This window comes from Epinephelus fuscoguttatus, linkage group LG4, assembly GCF_011397635.1.
Source record: "Epinephelus fuscoguttatus linkage group LG4, E.fuscoguttatus.final_Chr_v1".
Taxonomy (NCBI): Eukaryota; Metazoa; Chordata; class Actinopteri; order Perciformes; family Serranidae; genus Epinephelus; species Epinephelus fuscoguttatus.
The window spans coordinates 2766018-2793625 of NC_064755.1; the positions used below are offsets into that span (position 1 = coordinate 2766018).

The window sequence follows — 27608 nt, forward strand, 5'->3', positions numbered from 1 at the left end:
GAAAGTAAACTACGAACCAGAAAGCCAATAAAGCACGTGGCAAGAAGAGGACCAAACCTATAAATGGCAGTCATCAGATGTTCTTTGGGTGTAATACCTCTAATAATGATAATTATTGTGATAATAATACCACAAAACACAACACAAATAAGTGCATATTTTGTGTCAAGTCTATTTAGGAATTTTGACTGCTCAGTATCTTATATAAGGGAGATGGAGTTTGAGAGATATTATGCCAGCGGCCACTAGATGGAACTAAAGACGCTCTTTTGTGGATTAAAAACATGTTACTCATTGATAGACAGATAAAATATTAATGTGCTTTCAAATAACTTTTCCTATATGAGATGTCAGAGTGCATGGAGGGCACAGAAGTTGAATCTCAAATGCTCTTATTGTGGTCAGTTATGTTCAGTGTAAGCTTTGACAAATTCTCATTACACTTCCCTACAAAACATGACAATTTGTTAGAAAAATATAAATAAAAGACAAACATCCCATTTGCATACATTTCTGTGATGGAAAATTTACTTGGAACTGTTGCTTGCTACTGTTACTTGAAATTGTGTTGTTCTTCTTTTTATACTTCATTCATCAGAACTTAACGAGATTGCAGAGACAAAGATGAAGATTGCACCACGGGAATGTATTTTTAAAGGAGTGCTGCTGATGGGGTGCCTGTTGCAGCAGTTGTATTTGAAGGTGTGTGTGTGTGTGTGTGTGTGTGTGTGTGTGTGTGTGTGTGTGTGTGTGTGTGTGTGTGTGTTTCCCAACAACCAGGCCTCTCAGAAGGGTAAATCATTAATTTGATGATGGTTATAAAATGCTTATTATTGAGTGCCTGCAAAGAATCAAGTGTTAGTGTTAGCTGGTCCTAAAACAGAAAAGGAACAGGAGAACAAGTATGGATCAGCAAATAAATATACCAGACGTGACCAGGTTTAAAAATGACCCATGGCATCAAACCTGGAGCTTTTCAGCCTTAGTTCAAAGTGAGTTTATAATATCACTGAATATATATAATACCACATAAACTACTGGCATTAGAATTTTTTTTACGATTAAAAATTGAGTTGAAGTTTCTGATATTGACCAGTGGTGTAGCCTGGGCATCCGAGGCTTCAGCCCCAAATGCTTTATGAGTAGCCCCAAGTCTAAAAATAAAAGAATAGCCCTATAATAAAGGACAAAGCTCTGGGTCTCTACTCAGATCTTTTTAATCCAATTAAAGTATTGGCATCAAAATACACTTTAGGTACTGAAAGTAAATGTACTCATGATGTAGAACTGCCCATTTCAGAATAATACTTATTCTTATTACTTACTCATATTTACTGATGCATTAAATGTGCTCATCACTTTATTGTTGCAGGTAATAAAGGTGGAGCTCATTTAAATGACTTTATAAATTGGTAGAGAGTTTAATCCATAATAATGCATCATCATTTTATTAGTTTATTGTATTTTGTATCAATAATCGGAGACTTCAAAGTAACTAAGGCAGACAAATAAATGTAGTGGAGAAAAAAAGTACAATATTTATCTCTGAGAACTAGAGGAGTATACAGTATCATAAAGTGGAAATACGCAAGTAGAAAAACCTCAAAATTGTACTTAAGTGTAGTTACATTCCACATAACATAAATATATTTAACTATGTTTCTAACTCCGCTCAATACTTTTTTTTACTGAAAGCGGATGTAAAGCATCTTTTTTACTTAACACTAATTACTATTAGCTACTTATAGTTTTAATATTACAATTCATAATTAATCTGGAAAATAAAACAAACAATTTTTACAAGAATAAAGAAGGTGCCAGATTGCATAAAAACACATAAAAATAGAGCTTGTTCATCAAAAAACATCCTGCGGAGAACCCAAATAAGGGCAAGTCAAAACACTCAAAGTCTGGCTCTGAAATCTCACATCTCGTGAGATTTGAGTTGTTGCCGGAAGTTACCGCTGGAGTGACCTTATGAAACGCGAGGAGTTACTCTGGAATAGTCATGGCTGAATTTTTACACGATTTTGACGAAGTGGATCTGGATGAGCCATTTGCATTTGATGACCACCCGTATTTATTTGAACGCGGAGTACAAGGACGTACACGGATGAAACTGAAGAGCGGACGAGGAGAGAGAGGGAGTAGTGCTACTTTGGTAGCACATATACTAAAATTGCAACAGGCTGAGGAACATGTCCTGCTAAAACAACACTCCAGCTAAAGGTAAACACAGACGTTCATTTCTCCTTTCCGTTAAGTTGTTGGATAATTATACTAACAATCCGAGCCTATCTGTGCGGAAAAAAATGCACTTCTAGTGAACGTATTTTGACATCGTTTGATGCTGTCTGAGTGCCCTATAATTTAATATAGCACGCGCTCACGGGCTGCAGGCAGGTCAGCCCGAGCTTGGTACTGGAGAAATATCAAATACTGAACATCCTGTCACTCATTTAGACAAAAGTAGATCGGAAAATGAGACAGGTTTTGAAGGAACCTAGAGACAGTGGGTAGTTGCCTTCAATTCCTTAATGAACCTCAAGCCAGGAGCCAGGGACACTGAAATCACAGTACAAAACACACAGCAACAATGCAACAGACACCAGCCCTGAGGGGTATTTAGTGGGGTGCCGTATATGTATAATTTGTTGTTTTCATTTCAAATTGATGTGAAAGTTTCATTTTCACTTCTAATGTGAAGGTAAGGGTCTATAGAACAATTTTGGTTTGAGTGTCATGCGGTCATATTACAAATTGGCCTCTATGGGGTGTTGGCGATTCCCAACCCCCCACCGGCCTTAGCAAAATATGGTGACTGTTATAACTTTTGATGGGATTATCCAATCTGGATATATGAGGTATGTATGGGAGCGGGATAAGCATTAGCAACTGATATATGAACCATATTGAACCATAAAAGTTTTTTTTTCTGGTATTGGCTAGTGCTGTCAAGAGATTTAAAAAAATGGAGAGATTAATTAATTATGATCTGTAATTAATTCATCTAATCTCTTTTTTTTATCTCATCTCAAAATTGCTGAGAAAAGCCCTCAACTTGAGGTATTTTCATTTAAATTCATTACATTATTGTGGCAGATCATCAAAAGATTGATATTTATTACAAAAAGTGGTTTTATAAAGTCATATTTATTGTTTTCAACAATAACACACTTGAACACAGATGCAGTACACCTAGCCATTACATTCTATTGTTTTTGAGATTAGTCACAATAAAGAGTGCTGCAACCTTCAGTCTCGACCACCAGAGGGGTGCTTGACTGTCATGACATGTCAGCTTCATTAAAAGCATAGCTGCAGATTAACGCAACAATAGATGTAATAACACAGACATAATACATCTGTGATCAGTTCCGTATTTTTATTTTAACAATTTTCTAAATTATTTTCCTCTTTTCAAATTTCTCATTTTATTTCATGGAAGTGATCAATGTAAGTGCACTTGTCCTTTTAACTTAATAAGAAATAAAAGCTAACAAAATAAAAGACACCTGGTACATTCGTTACAGCTCTATCAGTTTATAGAACAGTTTTGAACAGTTAGAACAAGAGGCTGCACTGCAATGTGTAAATCACTCCTTCTCGTGGCTGCCTGCGCTTTCCCTGTCCTTGCAGCTGCAATTTGCGCTGTCTTCTCTTCTTCAAACTACAACACCCATAATTCATGTAGGAACTCCTGCAGCCAACGTGCAGCCGGTGGGAGCTGCACGACAACTCAACCACCATGATCAGTTTTTAATGTTTTATCGGGCAATAACTACTCCAGACTCTGCTCTAGTATAATTTTCGGGACAATCAGGGCAGGATTCAGGACAACTGCTTGGATTTTGGGACTGTCCCAAATTTTTCGGCAAACAAGGCACTGAGGTTGCCGGGGAGGTCAGATACTTACGTGCTAGGGCAGACAGCTTTTCATAGGCTCCTGAGTGAGCAGACCACCACTGCAGAGGACAGCCATCAGCTGTCCTCTGCAGTGGTGGTCTGCCACAACTCAAGCACAAAGAAGCCCAATCATACGCCTACAGATGGATTTTATAAAAGGCAACTCTGTGGCATGCAGAAACAGTGAAGTTAGAGATTAAAAATGAGATTAACACGATCAAAAAACATAGCGCGTTAAATATGGCTCTAATTAATCATTCGCAGTTAACGCGATAATTTGACACCCCTAGTATTGGCACATATCCACAAAAATAGACAAAGAATCATAGGCCAGATGAGCTTTTATTGAAATATTTTTTACCTGCATTCAGAACCAACAATACAGTGACATTTTCCTTTATCTTTTACTTTTCACAAAATGTACTTGCACAGACGTGTGCACTTCAACTTTGACCCCATGCACTTGCACTTGAGAGCAGGTAGGCCTACTTGTGCAAGTGCTTGTACAAGTGCACCTAGTTCTACCATCAGGAAAGAATGGTCACTTGCATTTGTTTCGCCACCACAGAAAAGACATAAATTATGATTAACAGCTGTACCAGTCCGGCAAGATCTTCTTGTTGCAGGAGGCAATCCCTTAGAATAATGTTTTTTTGCACTGTCAAGTGCTGATGCCCTGTAAAGCTGCGATTCTGCTGCATGGATTTTTCATCTGTAAGTTCTACATCTGGATGGGGAGCAGCACCAGTTTCTCTGAACTGACTAAGGAGGCTAGTGATTTCTGTGTAGGCTCCCTCTCTACGACTAGCAACTGGATTTTCAAGAGGGCAAACAAGTTTTTCCTCAGTTTTTCCTCCTCTTTTTGGCACAGAATACATAATTGCCATTTCCTTGTCTCCGCCATCTCTTCAAAAGACTTTTAAACAGACTATCCCCAACTTGTCGAACTTTGAAAACAGGAAAGGGTAAAAAACAGATGTGTCATTACTTTTAGTATTTGTATTTTTGTTTTACTTTTGACAGGTTACTTCAAAATATCAGTGACACAAGAGAGCAATCAGTTCAGCAATACAGAGCTTCATTCACATTTTCCCACTGTGGCTACTAACAAAATATTCACATTATACCAAAATATGTTAAATAGAATAAATTAACAAATGCCTTCACATATTCACAGCACTGCAGCACATTGTACAAATATACAAACGTCCCAGTGCTGGCAAACACTTTGGCTAATGCTAGCTCATACTGTTGGGATTTATTACTTCTTCCACATTATGTTTCCATATTCATAAAACATTTAGGTTACTTCCTGACACGTTTATCTTTGTCTACTTACCTTCGAAATATGAATTTCACAAGAAAGCAATCAGTAGAGCTCAAAATCTTGTACATGCTTGTTAGCTATCTGATGAGCTGACATTGCAGTACTGGCTACCAAGAAGTCAAGACAAGACACTTTTGCTAGCCTCCCCTCTAGTGGCAGTAGATGGTATAACTGTGTATTAAAGTCATTTTTTCATAATGCACACGTTTTGCTGGTATTTGAAGGCAAGCAATGAAATGTAAATGTTAAAAGTGCATTACAATAAGAGAATAAGACATGGGAGTGGGATAGTTTATATTCTCATATCTAACTCTAGTTCCCCAAATATTCTCATTTGTGTGAAATATCATATAAGTATTTTCCAATCATGTTTATTTTATTTTTATTCAATTATTTATTCATGAAAACCTAGGTACAGGCACCAACATCACCATTCTAGGTTCAAGACAATAGAAGTTATGAAACATAATTTGATAAAAAAAAAAAAAAAAAAGGAAATTGGCAGCCATCTTTGAATATTCTGGCATACCACAATATTCAAAATATCAATATTTCAACTCCAGTTGATTTCTCATACGGTATAGACTTAAAATAGCAATAAAAATAATATTACACAGCAATTGTGTGGAAATTAAGGTATGTTTTCAAAAATTCATGATTTTGATTCTGGCCATTTTGGGAAATGAGCAAAAAAAGGTTGCTACTCCTGATCCCGCACCCATACATACCTCATATGTCCAGATTGGATAATCAAAAGTTATAACAGTCACCATATTTTGCTAAGGCCGGTGGGGGGTTGGGAACCGCCAACACCCCCTAGATGCCAGTTTGTAATATGACTGCTTGACACTCGAACCAAAATTGTTCGAAAGACCCTTACCTTCACATTAGAAGTGAAAACGAAACTTTCGCATCAATTTGAAATGACTGGGTGTGTCTACGCACCCCACTAATTCCAGAAAGCGGGTTTAGTGAAAACTCTGACTATGTTAACCCTGAAATGAGGGAAACTCTGGGTTTTCAGTTCCAGAAAGAGAGGTAAGTCAAACTCTGAGTCAGTCACCATGGCAACTGACTCTGTGAACCTAACCTGCTCTGTGGCAGGTTTTCTTTAAGAAACCCTGAGTTCACCTCCTCCCTACTGCTGAGCCTGAAGCAAGCTGGCAGACAGACATGGGGTCAATCAATCAATCAATCAATTTTATTTATAAAGCCCAATATCACAAATCACAATTTGCCTCACAGGGCTTTACAGCATACGACATCCCTCTGTCCTTAAGACCCTCACAGCGGATAAGGAAAAACTCCCCCAAAAAAACCCTTTAACAGGGAAAAAAAAACAGTAGAAACCTCAGGAAGAGCAACTGAGGAGGGATCCCTCTTCCAGGACGGACAGACGTGCAATAGATGTTGTACAGAACAGATCAGCATAATAAATTAACAGTAATCCATATGACACAATGAGAGAGAGAGAGAGAGAGAGAGATGCAGGTAATGACAGTAGCTTACAACAACATTAATGAAAGTAATAATATTATAGTTATAGTTCTGGTTACTGCGGTACAATATGTTGAAAGTATGTATTAATATCTGGCAGTATACATGTGTGACAATAATCATATGTGTATAATAACAGAAGAAGTATGACTAATGACTAATGATGGCAGCAGCAGCAGGAGGCATCTGGCGGGACCACGGCAGCAGCACAACCACACACGTCACGCTGTCCAGGCACCGCTGCGGTATGAGTTAATCTGAGAGACAGTGGAGCACAAAGGCTCCGGAGAAGAAGCCGAGTTAGTGACATCCAGAATGGCTGAGTTAGCTAGATGCAGTAATAGAATATGAGAGAGAGAGAGAGAAGGAGAGAAGGGGCCCGGTGTATTATAGAGGGGTCCTCCGGCAGACTAGGCCTAAGTCAGCCTAACTAAGGGCTGGTACAGGACAAGCCTGAGCCAGCCCTAACTATAAGCTTTATCAAAGAGGAAAGTCTTAATTCTAGTCTTAAATGTGGAGACGGTGTCTGCCTCCCGGACCATAACAGGAAGATGATTCCACAGGAGAGGAGCCTGATAGCTAAAGGCTCTGGCTCCTGATCTACTTTTGGAGACTTTAGGGACCACGAGTAACCCTGCGTTCTCAGAGCGCAGTGTTCTGGTGGGATAATATGGCACTATGAGCTCTCTAAGATATGACGGAGCTTGACCATTTAGAGCTTTATAAGTTAACAGTAGGATTTTAAATTCAATTCTGGATTTTACAGGGAGCCAGTGCAGAGAAGCTAAAACAGGAGAGATATGATCGCGTTTCTTAGTTCCTGTTAGTACACGTGCTGCTGCATTCTGAATTAGCTGGAGAGTTTTTAAGGACTTACTAGAGCTACCTGATAATAGAGAGTTACAGTAATCCAGCCTAGAGGTAACAAAAGCGTGGACCAATTTTTCTGCATCTTTTCGGGTCAGGATAGGCCTAATTTTCGCAATATTACGCAGATGAAAAAATGCAGTCATTAAAAATTTTGTCATTAAAAAAGCTCATAAAATCATTACTGCTAAGGGCTAAGGGAATACAAGGCTCAATAGAGCTTTGACTCTCAGTCAGCCTGGCTACAGTGCTGAAAAGAAACCTGGGGTTGTTCTTATTGTCTTCTATTAATGCTGAGTAATAGTTTGCTCTGGCATTGCGGAGGCCCCTCTTATAAGTTTTGAGACTGTCTGACGAGATTAAACGAGATTCTTCCAGTTTGGTTAATCGCCAATTCCTTTCAAATTTTCGCGATATTTGTTTTAACTTACGGGTTTGACAGTTATACCAAGGAGCGAACTTTCTTTGCTTTTTTGACTTCTTTTTAAGAGGAGCTACAGAGTCGAGCGTTGTTCGTAGCGAGCCTACGGTGCTATCAACAAAATGATCAATTTGGGAGAGGTTAAAGTCGGCACGGGAAACCTCTGTTACTGAAGGTATTGGTATTGAATTTAACGACGAAGTAATCTTTTCCTTAAGTTTTGCGACAGCACTATCTGATAAACATCTAGTATAGTAACTGTTGCTGAGTGGCGTGTAATCGAGTAAAAAGAAATCAAAAGTAATCAGATAATGATCCAATAGCGAGGGATTCTGTGGAAAGACTTTTAGGTTATCAATTTCAATTCCATACGTCAGAACTAGATTCCGTATGTAGGAAATCTGATCGATATCGAGGCAGAATTAATTCACAATGCTTTACGCCGGGAGAGGATCTTCAGACCCCATTCAGATGTGTTGTCTTTCCCCAGTGAATATCTGTTTGAACTGTACCGTTTTTTAATTAGACTCAATCATTTACTGGCCGCACGTTTCAAATGTGACACACCACGGACCTGCGCTCTCATCAGAGCAAATTGGCATCGTGCTACGTTTTTTTGTGAACAGTAACTTTTTATATGATATTGGTGACCTACAGTACATGATGACATAGCCACTGAATGACAGGTTATTTAAGCTACTTTGTTTGATAAATCAAATATGAATAAAACTAAAGAAAGGTACAGTCATGGCCAAGTCAAACATGCCTTACCTGTTTGAATGATGTTTTTGTATTTCATTTTAAGCTGCTTTCAAGTGTGTTTTTCCCCTGTGAGATTGCACCTACATGAAAATTAGATTTTATTCAAAACCACGCCACTTTTTCACCTGTATGCTACGATTTTAATTAAGTGTGGTTAAATGTAAATTAACAGTGGGGCTGTCAAGTTTTGATGCGTGAAAGGGGGAGAGAGACAGAGGGAGTGACATGCAGCAAGGTACCACAGGCCGGAGTCGAACCCAGGCCGCTGTGGCAAAAGCCATATGGGACACCTGCTCTATCCACTAAGCCACCAACATCCCTTTGAAGGAGATCCTGCTTGCTAAATTTCACATGCTGCCTCTCTCTCCTTGGCAGCTTTAGCGGTGTTACTTTTGTTTTTGTTTTTTTACAAAATATATGCTCATATTCGCTGTAGGCATTCATGAGCACCTCCAATTCCACAGGTGTAAAATAAATTGATTGCTTTTTCTCTCCGGTTGCCATGACGACTCGAGGTATCGGGGCTCCACTGATGATGGCTTTTTATTGTGGTTGTGCACGCACTTAACTCAAGGTGTACCTACTCAGAGTTGACTGAACTAATTAGAATCAGCTGTTCTGGAACCGGATACTCAGAGTTTCCCAGCTCAGGTAAGTCAACTCAGAGATCAGGATTAGACTCAGAGTTTGTTGAACCTCCTACTTGAAATACCCCTCTGGTATAGGTCCTCTGGCCATAACAATATAAAAAATAGAACAACAACAACAACCAGGGCGGCACGGTGGTGTGGTTAGGACTCTCGCCTCACAGCAAGAAGGTTCCTGGTTTGATCCCGGGCGTGGGAGCCCTTCTGTGCGGAGTTTGCATGTTCTCTCTGTGTCAGCGTGGGTTCTCTCCGGGCACTCCGGCTTCCTCCTGTAGTCCAAAGACATGCAGATTGGGTACTAGGTTAATTGATGACTCTAAATTGTCCGTAGGTGTGAATGTGAGCGTGAATGGTTGTTTGTATCTGTTTCTATTGCCTGCAATAGTCAGGCGACCTGTCCAGGGTGTACCCTGCCTCTCGCCCAATGTCAGCTGGGATAGGCTCCAGCCCCCCCGCGACCCTCAAGAGGATGAAGCAGTTAGAAGATGAACAACAACCAAAAGAGAAGCGTCTTTCAGATAACCTTGTGATGGATGACAGAGCTCAAACATCTTCTACTGTGGCCATTTCAAGATTATTATTATGTCTAACTTTTGTAAGAATGTGAAACTACATGCAAAACCACAGAATGCAAGGTTACTGTCACCGCAGACTCTCTAACTTCTTAAAAATATCTCAGACACCCTCAGCAAAGACAACCCAATCACTAGAAAAAATATTGGCATTGTATGTTTCTGCAGATACATTATATTTGCACCTTATTATGTCGGGGATACGTTAAAACTTTATGTTTCAACAATGATGTGGTTATGTTATGCAAAAAAAGCTACTTGTTTAGGGTTAGGATAATGTTTTGCATTAAAAGCGATGTCTTGGTTAAAAAAAAAAAAACAGCTGCTTTTCTTGTCAATATCGCAGCGGTTTGCTGCAAATTACACATTACAAGGAAAGACACTGACAGATTGCTACAAAAAAACAAAAAAACATTTGGAGCCTAAAAAGCTAATGGGAACACACTGATGGGCCACAACAAAACACTCAGATTTAGAGCCAAAAAGCCAATGGAAACACGTGTTTGGGTTGCTACAAAACACTCACATTTAGAGCCTAAAAACCCAAAGGAAACACACTTATTAGTCACTGTAAAACATTCACATTTAGAGCCTAAGAAGCTGATGGAAACACACTGATGGGTCATTACAAAACACTCACATTTAGAGTCTGAAAATCCTATGGAAACACAGAGACAGGTTGCTATAAGACACTCGCATTTAGAGGCTAAAAAGTGGATGGAAACAAGTGGATGGGTTGCCACAAAACACACATTTAGAGCCTAAAATGCTGATGGAAACATGCAGAAGGGTTGCTACAAAACACTCACATTTAAAGCCTAAAAAGCCGATGGAAACATTTGGATGGGTCACTACAAAACACTCACATTTAGAGCCTAAAAAGCCAATGGAAACATTTGGATGGCTTGCTACAAAGCACTCACATTTAAAGCCTAAAAAGCTGATGGAAACACACCATTGGGTCTCCACAAAATGCCTGCATTACAAGTCTAAAAGCCGGCGGAAACACACCAACAGGTTGCTATGACACACCCATGACTGGAGTGTAAAAAGCTCATGGAAAAACCAATGGCTTAATATAAACACCCATATTTGGGGTCTAAAATGCTGATGGAAACACAGCAAAGACCTGCTAAAACACAACTGCTGTCGTTTGTTGGTCTCAAATTGTGGTGTGCAACTTGGCAGGTTTATGCCCAGGCGACACACCATCCTCCATCCCCTCCACCCACGAAACCTACATCTGAAATGTGTAAATGTAACATATTTGTGGTATGCAGAAATGTACAATGCCAACATTATTTTCTGGCACCTGGGCTGGCTAAGAAGTAAATTAAAGACAAGATATATAGCACTTTGATGGGAATGATCACAACATCTTTCAGATTATTCTGATACATACAGTTTAGTTTGTAGAAAAATGAGACAGTTCAGGTGAAGTCTATGTGGTGTCTTGAGTCTATTATTGCCTGTGTACCAGACTGAAGTGTAATTTAGCAATTATTCCTTTTGTCAGAATGCTGTTAGCCCCAGTACCATTTGTTGAGATCATGAATAGCTTGGTACTCTCTGTGGTTTTTTAAATATCTACAGGTTTTGCAAGCATGTCCCCTTCCAAACTGAGAAGCTTTAACTTTAGACCCGCTTCTCCAATCAAAGTATCTCATGTACTCAGAATTGTTTTGGTCACGGTAAAGTTGCCTCTCTGCCAGCTCCCTTGGAGTGGAAAAGTCATTGACATGAATGAAACAATCAGCTGGGACATGGTCCTCATAATTTTGTCTTCGAGGGCCCAGAACTATTGGTACAGTTCCCTTCATCACAGGATTGTTTAACTTATTGTGATGTAGTCTTTGTAGGCAGAGATTTCAAAGAGAGGTAGAATTTATAACTTGAAACTATTTTCAAATAGTCTTGGTCACTTAAACGTTGGCCAAATCTTGATTTGTTTCCTTAGTTCATTGGAGAACTGAACTCTCTCATACCGGGAGTTTCAGTTGCTCACAATCCAACACACCAACTTATCCTCTGCTGGCAGTTTGAAACTCTCATCTTCAGATGCCACTGGCCCCAGATACCTATAACGCACTGGAATATTTGAATTCAGTGCTGAACTAAAAAAAAAAAACGTCCAAAAAAGTTAATAGCTTACAAAACCAACTGGAAAGAGTGAGCATTTGACAGCTGAGGAGACGATAAATGTATGTCTATATCGACTGTCCCGTCCCATCTGATGTCAGATCAAAGGGGATTGGCACATCCCTCTCAGCCAACCACAAACAGCCACAGCATCAGATAGGGAGTATATATTCAGCATCTGCCATCTTAGAAAAGTCAAAAGAAAAGAAACAGAGTGAGACTGCGAGAGAGAAAGAGAGAACGCACGAGAAAAACGCTGTCAACAAATTGTAAATTATTCAATTTATTTTATTTTAACCCGGGAGGTTAGAGAGCCCAGCTCCCTCTCCAGCATCCTGAACCCCCCCGCCCGAAGGTCCAGGAAGGGCTGGTCCCGTGGCTGCACCCGGGCCCGTCTGGTCTGGCTGCGTGCTGGCTGCGGAGCTTCCCCCGGGTGCCCCCTGCTGTGCGGCGGGCTGTGTGGCCGCTGTGCATCCTCCTCCTCCTCCTGACAAGATGATCTTCAGTTTTACGTTCTAAAAGCTTTTTTTTTAAATGTACATTTGTACTTGTAGGGCTAGAAGCTGGTTATTGTTGTGTTTATGTCAAAAATAAAGTTTATCAAACGTTTTCACATCTTTGATTTTGTGATTACATGCCAAAATGATCACAATTCATTTGGGAAAGACAAGTTCATTTTACAGGCTATGCATCATCAGCCCGTGGAGGTCTGCTCGCAGTTCCATATATTCGGACACTGCGAGCTTGGACCTCCCGGATTATGATGACCATTATTACTGCGATTAGATCATTCTGATTAATGACTGACCATTAAGACGTGTTTCTGATAAATATTTTAATGTGCACAAAAATAACCTTTCACATTGTAATCATATTTTTATTTGTTATCTTTTGCATATGTGGCTGCTCCGTGTGTGTCTGAGCAGAGTGCATGCGCATTGTGCACCCGCCTAGAGACACATATTACTAACTTGTTTAACAGCAAAATACTGCGCCGTTGACTTTAGACCAGGGGTGCGTCCCACGTCTCTTATTTTATTTTAACTCCTTACTTGAACCGGAAGTCGTTTGAGCTCCGCCACATTTAAGGCCGTCTCATGTCTCTTATTCTTGCCAGTAAGGAGTTAGCGTTAGGCGTTAGGAGGGATCTGTTAGGTGCGATGAGTAAGGTAACACGAGAGGTTCCTAACAGGAAGTCTTTTTCAGCTTGAGGCCATGACGTATAAATACCCGCCCCCTACGTCTGTCTCATTTGAACGAGATGGCGGAGAAACAGCGAAAGTGTAAGTACCCGTTACATGCATTTTTTGCAATGAAACGCTGTCATTCACATGCCTACGTGACTACAAAGAGTAACGTTAACGTTTGCCCATCATTTCAAGTGAATCAGTGAATATAATGTGACTTGGGACTTACGCCAAACGCTGGCTCCGTTATGCAGCAGATCCAGCTGTGCCGCCGTCATCAGAAAAGGACGTCGCTTTACGTGACGCTTCAGAGTAAGGCCGTCTCATGTCTCTTATCAGCAATCCTCGCTCCTCACTCCTAACTCCTGACTCCTTAAATGTTTTCCTCAGTGGGAGGGACTAAACAGTTAGGTAAGGTGGCTAGGTTAGGTGGTTAGCAGTAAATTTAAGGGACTTGGGACGCACCCCAGGTTTTTGTTGGTCACTGGCACATTTGCTTTTTACGTCATCTAACTAGCAACGCGCCATGATGACTGCGCCTGACCACTCCTCATTTTTAGACCAACACACCCAGAGAAGCGCAAGTTCATTTGCTAGTTAGACGACGAGGGTGCAGGGCGTGAAAATGACAACTGCGCTTGCATCTAAATAGCAATGACACTTGCGACATGGATTATGCGCCCTCCGCCGTCCACTTTAGACCATCTAAATAGGGCCCAGAGCAGCATGTGTCACTGACACCAGACTGAGAGCACAGCAGACCGCTGGAAAATGTCACCATCAGCATATTATTTTACATCACTAAAATCTATTTTATCATTTTCAGTCACATTGTTGAAAGAATTTAGTTGTCGGTGTTCAAGCAGGATAATAGGTCTCCACTCATTGCACGTCGGGCTATTTCCCCGTCGGAGATGGTGTTGCCTTCAAGGTCCCCCAAAAAAGCAGGAGAAAAGAAAGGCTGAATATTCAAATTTATTTTTTCACAATCAAATTCCGTGCCATCGAACGAAGTTTCGAAGCTTCGAATTTTTTGGGTCAGCCCTAGTCAAATAAATGATTAAGATTAAGGATTTGCCCTGTTGAAATGACACTCAGCCCTAGCTGCAGTGGTGGTGATACACCTGTCATGACACCTCGTGTGTCTGTTCTGTGAAGTGTTCTGTTAGCCTACAGCTCAATTTTTACTGTCTCTGTGTGTGAAGGGCACGGCCCTTGCTGGCTCGGATTGAAAAGGGTCACTATACTAACACCAGTGATTGACAAAGTCAGTTGCTATGACTTCACACTGCATCTCTTCTTACATGCTGCGGATGCCTTTCACTGAGCTCTGTGGTGCATGTAAGAGTCCCACAGACCTGAATGGTATTGAGGTGTCTGCTCATTAGATGTACATTAATGCTGATTATTTTTAGTATGCTGGCTGACTGTAGTGTTAGCGGCTGCTGTCCACCCAGATTGCTGCTCTTGAATGTAAGGATGAATCCATCATTCTGACTGTGCTGTAGATCCTATGGCTTTAAGATGTAAACCGGAATCCATGAGTCTGTCAAGATACAAGAGGTCATCTACAGGGTACATACACATATGGTAACTGGATGGCACATATGTCATGGAAGGCTAAAAGGTTAACTGCGCTGCTTCCCTAGGGAACCTCTTGAGGGGTTCTTTTTTTTGTATAGATTCACAGGTGGTATACTGTGAAGAGGGGCCCAACTTGAAGGCGCCGCTGTCAGTTTTGTTATTATGCATTGAGAATTTACGTTGAGAAAGCTACAAGAAGAAACTAAAGGAATGTTTACATCAGTCTGTTTTGCATGGACAAAGAACTTCCTGAAACTGGAGAAAGGAATGACCACTTTTAGTTAGGAGGATGGCTTTGTATCTCATTATGTTATCAGAAAAGAGGTAATATTATGAATATGAATGAGGATGTCTTACAGGCTTTAAAATGAAGAGTTTGGGCTGAATCTCTCTCAAGCAACTATAAAAGCTTGATCTGACACTGGTTTGCTGAAATAAAATTTTCTTGGTCCTACAAAGCTTGTATCAGCGGATTCTTTTCTTCACCATCATCTCACCATCTTTTGTTATGCGAATAAGAAAGGCCTGATAAACTACAAATTGGCATCATGAACAGGTTGTTTTTGTCCCGGGCTTTGGCACCAGGCGGGTCTTCGGAGGACCTGTTCTTGCTCCCTGCAGGCCTTTAAGGGACAGTGCACCAAAAAATGAAAATTCAGCCATTATCTACTCACGCTCATGCCGAGAAAGGCTCTGGTGAAATTTTCGAGTCCTCACATCACTTGTAGAGATCCGAGGGGGGAGAGGGTAGCAGCACAACTGCACACCTAATGGCTGACGGCGACCCAGATTAAAACGTCCAAGAACACATAATTGAAACCACAAAATATCTCCATACTGCTCGTCCATAGTGATCCAAGTTTCCTGAAGCCCCGACATAAAAAAGTTGAATTCTGTCTTTAGCCTCATTGTAGCCTGTAGCTCTAACTGCCTCTCTGTACACTGAGCTGACGTGTGTGAGCTTGCGCGAGACCGTGAGACATGGGCACTGCCTTCATGTGTGTTCACATGCTTGCACTGGTCTCACGCACAAGCGCACAAACGTGAGCAAGATACACAATAAGTGGATTCCTGTTTACACAATAAAAAGGCATAATAAAAAACACAAAACTTTTAATAAATATTTAAAAAAAAGTGAAGTGCTAAAGTGCCTGTTAGACTCATTTTCATATTAAGGTGCTTAGCAACCCACATCCTCCACCCTTCCCTCTCCCCTCCTACCAGAGGAGTTACAGTCTGATAGCCCTGGGGACAAAAGAGTTTTTGAGTCTGTCAGTGGAGCAGCTCTGTGACAGCAGCCCACCACTGAATGTGCTCCTCTGCTGTGTGATGGCAGTGTGCAGAGGTTGGCTGGCATTGTCCAGTATTGCCAGAAGTCTGGACCAAGTTATTTGTTCCACTACTGCCTCCACAGAATCCAGCTCCATGCCTACAACCGAACCGGCTTTCCTGATGATCCTGTCCAGGCGCTTGTTGTCTTTCCTCCTGGTGCTGCCTCCCTAGCAGACCACGGCATAAAAGAAGGACACCAGTGACCACTGACTGGTAAAACATCTGCAGGAGTTTTGTGCGACAATGAAGGATGCCAGCCTCCCTGGGAAGTACATCCTGCTCTGTCCCTTTCTGTAGATGGAGTCGGTGTTCAGTGACCAGTCCAGTTTGTTGTCCAACTCCAGCCCAAGGTACTTGTAGGATCCCACAACCTTGACCTCTACCCCCTCGATGCTGACTGGCCATGGAGGTGGGGACGGTCGCCGGAAATCAACCACCATCTCCTTGGTTTTTGCAGCATTGAGCTGCAGCTGGTTTCTGTGACACCACCTGACAAAGTCCTTCTCTAGGTTCCTGTACTTCTCCTCCCCTCCTCTAACACATGCCACAATAGCAGTATTGTCGGAAAATTTCTGTATGTGGCAGAGTTCTGAATTGTACTGGAAATCTGCTGTGCATAGGGTAAAGAGGAGAGGAGACAGTACATTCCCCTGTGGTGCTCCCCTGCTGCTGGTCACTGTGGTGGATACACTGCCTCCCAGCCTGACAAATTGTGGTCTGTCAGTGAGATAGTCCGTGATCCAGGCCACGAGGTGTGGGTCGACTTGCATGCTGGTCAGCTTCTCTTGCAGTAGGGGGGTGCTGGATCGTGTTAAATGCGCTTGAGAAGTCGAAGAAGAGAATCCTCACAGTGCATCTCCCCATATCCAAGTAAGAGAGGGCCTGGTATTGGAGGTACAGGACAACATCCTCCACCCCTATCTCAGGGAACTGAACCGGCTGAAAAAGGTGTTGAGCTCATTTGCTCTCTCAGTGTTCCCCTCCACTGTGTCACCATTCTTCTTTTTCAGCCTGTGATGGTTTTCATGCCTTCCAAGACCTCCCTGATGTTGTTCTCCCTCAGCTTCCTCTCCAGCTTCCTCTTATAATCCTCCTTAGCCCCCTTCAGGCAGAGTTTTAGTTCCCTCTGCACCTGCCTCATCTCTTCCTGGTTTCTGCTTTTAAAAGCCCTCTTCTTCCTGTTCAGGACAGCCTTCACCTCACTGGTTACCCAGGGTTTGTTGTTTGGGAAGCAGCTCACTGTCCTGACAGCTACCACCGTGTCCATACAGAAGTTCATGTGCTCCATCAGACATTGTGTCGCGCCCTCAATGTCCTCACCATGTGACTCTAGCAGCACACTCCAATCTGTGATCTCAAAGCAGTCTCTGAGGGTCTCCTCTGCTTCAGGACTCCACCTCCTGACAGATCGTGTAGTCATGGGCTGCCTCCTTACAAGTGGTGTGTACAGGGACTGCAGGTGTAGGAGGTTGTGATCAGACTTTCCAAGGGGGGCAGGGGGTGGCGGAATACGCGTCCTGTACATTAGCATACATCAGATCTATAGTCCTGTTCTTTCTTGTTGGGCAGTCCACATACTGATGCAGAACAGTCAGCGTGGAGTCTAAGGTTACATGATTGAAGTCCCCTGAAAAATGCCTCTGGATGCTGGGTTTGTAACCTTGCATTCGTGGTGTGTACAGCCTCACACGCTACTGCTGCTGCATCAGCCTTCGGGGGAATGTAAACACAGATGGCTATGATGTCAGTAAACTCCCTCGGTAGGTAGTAGCAGGGGCAAAAAAAAAAAAAAGGAAAAAAAGTTGTAGCCTGTCTTTTATACAGCATCTTTTACCGCAGTTTGACGCTTTAATCTTCTCTCTATCTCTCCAACAGGCAGAGTGAATATCTGTACTTATGAGAAATGGCTTAACAACCAAACATTTCCTGCAATTAAACTGGTAAACTGGTTTATAAACAGTGTGCTGTGAGAGCTGCAGCTGCGCACCTCACAACCATGCGTAATAGTCACGCATAATGACCGCTCCTCGTCAGTTAGACTGCACGTCTCTCATGTTTGTCATACTGACAGGTGGAGAGCCTACAGACAGGTACCCATAGCTATGAGCCACCACAACCGTGCATAATAGCCGCGCGTAATGACTGCGGGTTAGACTGCACGCGGTTAGACTGCACGTCTCTCATGTTTGTCTCACTGACAGGTGGAGAGCCTACAGACAGGTACACATAGCTACGAGCTGCTCCGCCACTGACTGCTCTTGTCCTGTCCTCTCCCTCTTCTTTCTCTCCTGTCCTCTCTATCACTAAACTCTGAGCTTAATCATTAGCCTTTAGCTTAGCAGCGCTCGTAACTGAGTAGGCTTTTGAACAATGCAGGAGAAATGTTGCAGACAGTTTATATCATCAGCCTGGGCCTGGGGCTTGTTGGAACAGTAAATGGGATGTGTTGTAACTTGTGTAAGTTAAACTGTGTCTGTGTGAGTGAACATCTTACCCTGCGATGCGTGATGTGGACAGCGGTTCCAGCCACACGCTGCTACTGCTGCCAAGCAGCCCCGCCCGTCAGAAAGAGTATGGGATATACCACTACTAGGAATGGGAGGGGGGACTAAATCTTTTAAGATTTATATAGCACATTATTGTGTGATTATAATGAGCACCGCTTACATTGTGCTTTCAATAAATACTACTGCATTGTTCAAAAATTATTAATTGTGTCTCAAATGATTCTAGGGGGGTACAGCTTTACTGTCATGTCCCCCAAGGTTAATCAACACCGCAATAACAGTAAGCTCCGCTATTATCGGCGTAACTTTTTAAAGTTTCGGTTTCATGTAGGTTATCATCGTTGTGTAGCGGTGGGGCCGCGGTGCAGATGACTTCAAGATTACTCTAGTTGACGACAACTGCGCTTGTTACGGTGAGTAAGTGCAATAAAACCTCTGCCAGCCGAGCCAATACTTTATCAATACATGTGATCAGCATGTAGAAAGCCATATGTCAATCTGCTCTGTCCACATTCTCTCATTCACCGCTGTTATGATTTATGATCGCGGTCGACACAAGCACATCGCGCTCGCGGTGCTAACAGCACACTGTTAAAGACAAACTAAATGAATGCTGTCTGTATGTAGGCTAATACTTTATCTGAACATGTACCTGAGGCAGCCGACCTGCAGACAGTGAGTGTCCTCAGTAGAGGAGGGACAGAGACCAGGATGAATGACTGATACTGATGTTTTTCTTCATGCTGAGATAACGTGACTTTCTTCACTCAGAATTGTGATGTCAGGAGGAATATTTATATTCCAGTCAGATATTACTGGGTTTTAAATAGTGACTTTGTTGTTGTGAACATGACTGTTGCTGCCATGGACTGTATAAAACTATATCCTGTGTAACTGACCTATAAGGAAAGCCTCAGGAGGTGAGGTGTGTGCATGTGTGTGTGTGTGTGTGTGTGTGTGTGTGTGTACGTGTGTGTGTGTGTGTGTGTGTGGAGGAGAGAGGAGAGGGAGATGGTGGTAGAGAGATAGTGTGTGTTATTAGATACTGTTAATGTTACTCATTATGCTTCTGTGCATTGATAGCTCTTTTTTAGAATGTTTCTGCATCATGTTGAGGAGGGCCATGCCTGTATATATGAATACATATATATATATATACATATATATATATATATATATATGTATATATATGTATGCAAAAAAAAGTGGATCAGTTACTCGCTGCCAAAAATGTGGCCCGTAGACATGATCTGGTTTTGAAATGCGGCCCAGTTGAAATAGTAATTGAATAGCCCTGCTGTAGTTTGTTTGTTTGTTAGCTATCTAACAACACATCAAAAATAACTGTAAGCCAGTCTTGTTCAGTGAATCAGTTTATCATGTACACTCAAAAAATATTTAGGCCTAATATTTAAGATTGTTTGCTTAAATACATGAACCTGGTTGTCCTATATTTAAAACAAATTGGGTTTATTAGTGCTATTAAATAAATCACATTATTACTTATTATACTCATTATTATTACTTGAGCTTGTTGTATTTATTCATTTCACAGATAGTTATACATCATTAGTCCTTAAATTCATTATGAGCGTGGACTTAAAATCATTGTTTGATTTTATGGCCTTGCCCCTAAAATGACAAAATTCCAGGCCTGGTTGTTAGCGTACAGTATGAGACCCCCACCTTTACTTTTTCCACACACTTTGTTGTCTCTGTCCGCTCTCACGGCGACGAATCCTGGTAGCTCCACATTTGTGTCGGGTATGTAGGTGGTTAGCCATATCCCCAACAGGATGATCAGGCTACTCTTCCAAAAAGCACCCATAGTTGCAAAAAATTTTAGCTGGAACTGACAAAGAGCTGATATCAGCTACATTCTTGTAGCTGCTTGCAAGTTCTTTGAGAGATCAGAAACCTTGATGGTGGAATGAAAATATGTGGTGGGGAAATTGTGGAGCTTGTGTGTCACCAAATGGGTATTTTAAGCCAAAACATGACCTTTTCCTAACCATAACCAAGTGCTTTTAAGATAAGATGAGATAAGATAAGATCTACTTTATTGATCCCCAGAGGGGAAATTTAAGTATCACAGCAGCACAAGATAAATAAAAAATAAAATAAAAATGAACATCAAGATGAATAAAGTGACTAAAAGTGTTGAGTAAAATAAAGTGTCTGTGTTTATACCTAAACCTGACCACATCTTCACCATAATGTTGCTGAGAAACATAAAGTTTCAACGTATCTGCTACAAAATAATGTGTGGATGTAATGTATCCATGGTTTGCAGAAACGTATGCCAATGTAACTGTAGAGAGGGCAGTGTCGGTCAGTTTTCCACTCTGGTCCAGACAGTGCAGACGTCTCCAGATGATGTCTCTAAAATACTTTGTGATCCTCTGACTTTCCAACTAGCACCATCATCAGATCAAAATTTGAATTTGTCGAGCTGTTTTAGCCTCAACATTTGTTTATTGTGTTTCATATCATAGGCCCACAAATATTGATCCATAGCTCATAATTATCAGACTTTGATCCTTTGCCTGACCCTCAGTGTGTCCAAGGCTACTCATTTATTTAAAAGGTTTAGGCTATTTAATGGTTCTTTATCATCACACTATTATTAATATAAGCAGGGCATTTTAATACAAAGTAGTAATCACTGTATGTGAATGCATGAATGGGTCAGACCTGCGGAGCACTGGATTTGAAATGATCTGTAATAAACTGAAGCTTCTGTGCTTTGATTACCTGCTGTGAAACAACATGACTCCCATCCATTTAAAATCAACATTAGGCCCATTTCCACTGAAGAAGTTCCTGGTACTATTTGGGGGGCAGGAACTTTACAGGAACGTCCTCTCGCTTGGCACTCTCAACCGCCGTGTCTCGACTGAGAGAGCGGAGTACGAGGAAGGTTCCTGTAAAGTTAGGGGCTGTGGATGTGACCTAATTGTTGCACAACCATTTACCGGGCTGACGTAGGGACGCCGTTAGCTGTTAGCCCTTAGTGGTGTCTGTAATAACTCACTAAATGGAAAAAAACAAAATTTCCAGCGGATGTCTTAGTTACAACATGATTGAGCTAACTGGAGTAGTTTCATGTTGTATCCGACAATGGGAGGCTTTTAACAGATGACGTCCTGATGTTAGCTTTGCTGCTGTTAGCTGTCCCTGTCAGCGGCAGCCACTGATTTAGACATTGTGATTTCCCAAAACTGAATAAATACCACACATAGCAACACAAAACTGCTTTGCTAGCTCAATCATGTTGTAACTAAGATATGAGCTGAAAAAAATATTTTTTTCACGGGCCATTTAGTGAGTTGGTTTTTTTTTTACATGGCAGCGGAAGCTATATGAACGAGCTAACCCTCGTCTGCTGAGTTTTAAAAATGCTGGCTATTTTGTTGCTTTCTGTTGACATCACATCCCTCCTTGAGTATATCCAATCAGCACCAAGTAACCCTCAAGCCCCAGCCAGGAGTTTCTCGGGGCCGTTCTGAGTACCTACTCTGAGGCAAGGACTTGTTTAGCCCCCGTAAAAGTTCCGGAACTCTGTCCTTCGGGGGTGGTTCCTGCGGTGAAGACACGCACCAACGGCCCCGGCCCCGTAAAATTACCCCGAAGTTCCTGCGGTGGAAACAGGCCTAGTAGTTCTTCTGAGCTACGCAAAAGTGGTTTAATAAATAACTAATTACACAAGAGTAATATTGTAAAGTAACTAATTACTTTCAAATGTAGGTAACTAGTAATTTGTAATAGCACATTTTCAGTGTAACTTGCCCAACACTGTTCTCAGCAGCCTCAGCTGTACTTGTGTTTGATGCCAATCGGTGCCAATTAGTGAACGTTAGCATGCTATCAGACTAAACTGAAGGGAACTGCCCATTGGTTCGACAGCCCATTGTTCCAACCATATTAAACCCATTGTTCCGAAGTCCGTTCCAAAATCATCATGATGCCCTGTGGTTAAGGTCTGGTTAGGTTTAGGCACAAAAACCACTTGGTTAGGGTTAGGAAAAGATCATGGTGTGGGTTAAAATGAAAAAGAAGGTGGCAAACACATAAGCCGTGAGCCTGCTCCGCCTCAAGCCTTTCCCAGCTGACCCAGAGCCGGTCGCGGCGCACCATCAAGGCAGAAATACGCCCGCCGGGAGCCATTCAGCACTGCGGACCGTCAGACTAATGGGATGTCGGACCAATGGGCTGTCGGACCAATGACATGGACCCCCTCCAGACTAGAGTGAGATGATGAAGCGTAATGCGCTGAGGGTGGTGGAGGTATGGCTGGATATATATAAACACAATGTCAACAGTGTCTGGAATGTTGTAAGAGATGACACCAAATTAATCACATAAATTTCAGCTTGTTTTATCAAAATAAATAAATAAAGCTTCATAAAAGAGTGTTCTGGAGAATTAGGGTTGGGACTCGTTAGGATTTTAACGATTCCGATTCCTTACGGATTCCTTCTTAACGGTCCGATTCCTTACCGATTCCTCTTACCGATTCCTACATTATATTCATTATACTTGCTATTCTTAAGTGCTATACTGACGTATATAAGAAACACAAACAGGGCTGCCCCTGACCAAATTGGGGCCCTAAGCGAAATTTTATTTGGAGGCCCCCATCCCAAATGTATCATAGGTACAAAATGACCGTACAACAACTTGCCATTTAACTTGACAACCTTTACTGGCAATAACAAATGTACTGTAGATACAGTAGTTTGGCTGTATGAGTCAAATAAAATAAAAAATTCAACCTGAAATAAATAAATAAATATTAAATAAAAGAACTTCAAACTAAAATAAATAAATAAACAAATCTGAGTCACAAATAGCCATCAATTACTAATCAAAAGAAAGTAACTTCCACTACCTCAATCCCCCACCCTTGATTAAACACTGAAAATAAAATAAAAGAGGGAGACAGGTTTTTCCTATTTAATCTTATTTTGTTATATTTCTCCCTCTCCCCTCTCTGGAGGCGTCTGATCTCCCTCAGCGCACCCCTCTGATTGTTCAGATGTCGAGTGCTGTCAATCACTGCAGCGACGCACGGGCGGTCAGGTCTCTTCTCTCCTTCCTCGAGCTGATTCTATGTGCGCCTCACGGTAGCGCATGTGTGCATCCATTGCGCATATGCGCAAATGCATCCCCTCGTGCAAAATGTGGCCCCCCATGGAAGATGAGGCCCTACGCTCAGCGTGTGTTCTGCGTTTAGGGAGGGGCGGCCCTGAACACAAATGCAATCAGACAAATACAAAAACTTTATTCTAACTGTTGCGCAGTACAATTAGATGAAAATACACATTTGTGTGTGGTGTGTATTTCAGATTTAGAGCTTGTATCATCTCCCTGAGAATATATAACAACAAAAAGTGATTCCTCAAATTACCCACAGCAATGTAATAAAAAATACTTATATGCATTCATGCTTGGGCACTGTTATTTGCGTGACAACACTTGAACAGAACACACACACATTGGCTGTTTGTTTCTACCGCTCCCCTCACTGGAAGCGGACCTCCCGCCGCCAGCCTCCGCCTTGATTAAATGCTGAAAATTAAATAAAAGAGGGAGACAGGTGTCTCCTATTTTATCTTATTTTGTTTTATTTCTCCCTCTCCCCTCGCTGGAAGCGTCGGACCTCCTGCCGCCCCCTCCCATCTCAAACACAGAGGTCTCCCTCTCCGCTGAGCACCCACGGCGCATGCCCGGCCTGTTAAATAGCCTGTAACCATGACAACTGTGTGACACAAACTCAGTGCTTTAGTGATTAGATAATGTCGGGCTCGGTCGTGTTCGGACATAAATAATAACATAACATACATAATATCCTGTGCCGCACTCTAATGGAAATGCACGTGACGTTTTTTTTTTTTTTTTTTTATAATCGAGGAACCATTTGCAGGAACCGTTACGCCAAGTGTGATGGAACCGGTTCCAGAACCGGACCTTTGGACCCGGTTCCAAAAAAGAACCGGATCTGGATCCCAACCCTATGGAGAATATAAATAATATTGCAATCACTGTAGTCCCTCTTACTTATCTGAACTGATTTTTATGGCTTTTGTATCCTGTTTTTATCAGCAGTTGCACACGTCTATAGGTTATGACCAAGAGTGCTTTTTTATTATTCTGTTACAGTTGAATTTGAATATATTTAAGAAGTTGAAATAATTTTCAACAGACTTACTTGTGTGGTAGCAGTCTCAGACAAAGGATTTGCACAGAATACACCCAGCACTTATATAATTCTATATAACCTCTAAACTCCTAATGTCTCAAGCCACTTCTCTCACAAAATTGACACTAAAGCTCGAGATTTTGAGCAGTTACCCCCTGAAAAGACAAAGAAAAGTCTGCACACTTCACCTCCCTTTAGGTGCATTTATTCCACCAACCTGGAGTGATGTTTCGGGCCACATATTTTAATTAAAATTGAATCCAAGTTATTTGGATTAGGTGTCTTCAGTGAAGTGTCAAAGATTCGGTGCCTGGAAGTGGGCCTGTAGGCTCCCGACCTTGAACTTCTTGTCTCTTGCTAGTCGTCTTCAAATGTCGATTTGATCTCTTAGGCTCAGCTGCAAACACTTAAAGAATCACTGGAAACAGGCAAAGTCCGATGCAATCAAGTTTAATGTGTCAACAGGCTTTAACACATACAACTTCGTGAGTCAAACCCCGGAGCGTGACTAAAAATCTGTTTTCGGAGCCCTATCTTATATGCTGGTGAAGATTCAAATGAGTCTCCACCTCTTTTTGCTAATCCTTCCCACTCAGAACCAATTCTATTGGTGGAGAACTTTTCTTTGTGTCCAATTCTGATTGGGCCCATTTTTAGGTTCAAAGCTTTTATAATGCCTTATACATGATTATATAACTCTTTTTGTTCCCCAATCAACTTAGGTATCTTAACCTTGTTACTTGATTCATTGAGCACAAACTTTTACACTACATCAGCTGATGGTGTTTCCACAGATGCAAGGGCTACGAATTGGGCTACAGCTCTTAAACATACAGTGACTCTTACCATTAATAGTAATTTCCACAGTTGCAATGGGTCCAACTCACTCCTGTTAAACACCTCATGCTGGGTGCAGCCATGGTCTTAGCCTGGTACATGAAAGTCAAAATTGTCACTAGACAGTTAGCTGGGAACCTGGAGACCATTCTATCTTAAAGGGCCAGGCCAGTGCCAATCAATGGACCAGTACCCCTACATGAGTCCATTATATACCGTCCATCTATCCAACTGTAGCTCTTGGAAGAAGATATTATTTCTTTTCAAACTGTCATTATTTTTTCAGTGTTAACATATGGGCACCAAACATATGCAAGCTTCAAAATGTCGGCATTAGTTTCTCTCCAAAAATTTGTGTTAAAAAGATTATTTTAACCACATTCAAATAAACCGCCTTCCACATTGTTCATTTCCTGCCGTCTAGTGCTCGTCGCAGGGCGTGACATCACTCTTCCTCGACTATTAAACAATAGAGTTGAGGCTTGCTCGGCTGCTTGTTCGCTGACAAGCTAGGTCTATTCTCGTTTCCAAACCATACCGTAACAAAGATAAATCGAGATGTAGATAGCTTTTTTTCTTTACTTATTACAGTAACAAGTGTTTTCGGACACAATGCTGTGTGCCAGGCTGTGGCGTTTTTTACAGGAAAGAGGATATTGCCTTTGTGCAGTTCCACACTATCCCACAAACGATGGCTTCGCTGGATCCAAAACACCCCAAATACCTTAAGACACACCCATTGCTGGGACAAGAAAATACAGAGTATGCGGCCTACATTTTCTGATCACCGACAATAAAGAGCAAATTGCAGATCGCAGTTCCACAAAGGAACATTACCTACACAAGCATTACCTTCGTCTCCTGGACCCTCGGTTTCAAGTTCAACCACCTTTGAGTAGGGCTGGGATCCGGATCCGGTTCATTTTTGGAACCGGGTCCAAAGTTCCGGTTCCGGAACTGGTTCCATCACATTTTGAGTAACGGTTCCTGCAAACGGTTCCTAGATTGTAGAAAAAAACAAACAAAAAAATGTCAGGTGCATTTCCATTAGAGTGCGGCACAGGCTGCATATTTCTGTCCGAACCCAACCAAGCCCGACATTATCTAATCACTAAAGCACTGAGTTTGTGTCACACACTTGTTATGGTTACAGGCTATTTAACAGGCCGGCATGCGCTGCGTGGGTGCTCTGCGGAGAGGGAGACCTCCGTGTTTGAGACAGGAGCGGGTGGCGGGAGGTCCAAGGCTTCCAGCGAGGGGAGCGGTAGAAACATACAGCCAATGTGTGTGTGTTCTGTTCAGGTGTTGTCACGTAAATAACAGTGCCCAAGCATGAATGCATATAAGTATTTTTTATTACATTGCTGTGGTTAATTTGAATCACTTTTTGTTGTTATATATTCTCAGGGAGATGATAAAAGCTCTAAATCTGAAATACACACCACACACAAATGTGTATTTTCATCTAATTGTACTGTGCAACTAGAATAAAGTTTTTGTATTTGTATGATTGCATTTGTGTTTATTATATACTTGTTTAAGTATAACAAGTATAATGAGGGCCGGGGGGAAAAATGTTACATCGGACACTGCTGGCACTGATAGATTTTTTGAATGCTTGAAAACATAAAAATCACTGTGTTCTCTGTTTCCTTTTCTGTTTTTGTCTTTCAGGACACAACTACACAGCCATTATCTCCATTCAAATTGGCGCCTGACTTGTAGCCTTTACTGAATCACCTCTGGAGCACAAATTGCCTACTGAAGCCCTCCTGCAGCATGACTTGCCTACTGGAACCCCTCTGCATCATTATGTACCTT

The 27608-nt window shown here is 41.7% G+C and overlaps 1 protein-coding gene and 1 pseudogene across 1 annotated transcript in view; one reads left to right on the top strand and one right to left on the bottom strand.

Annotated features, from left to right (window-relative positions):
• LOC125887559 (general transcription factor II-I repeat domain-containing protein 2-like) overlaps nt 1-27608 on the top strand; it is a 476753-nt gene that overhangs the window by 442416 nt on the left and 6729 nt on the right. The window lies entirely within an intron of this gene.
• LOC125887581 (4-galactosyl-N-acetylglucosaminide 3-alpha-L-fucosyltransferase 9-like) lies at nt 11523-12121 on the bottom strand (annotated as a pseudogene).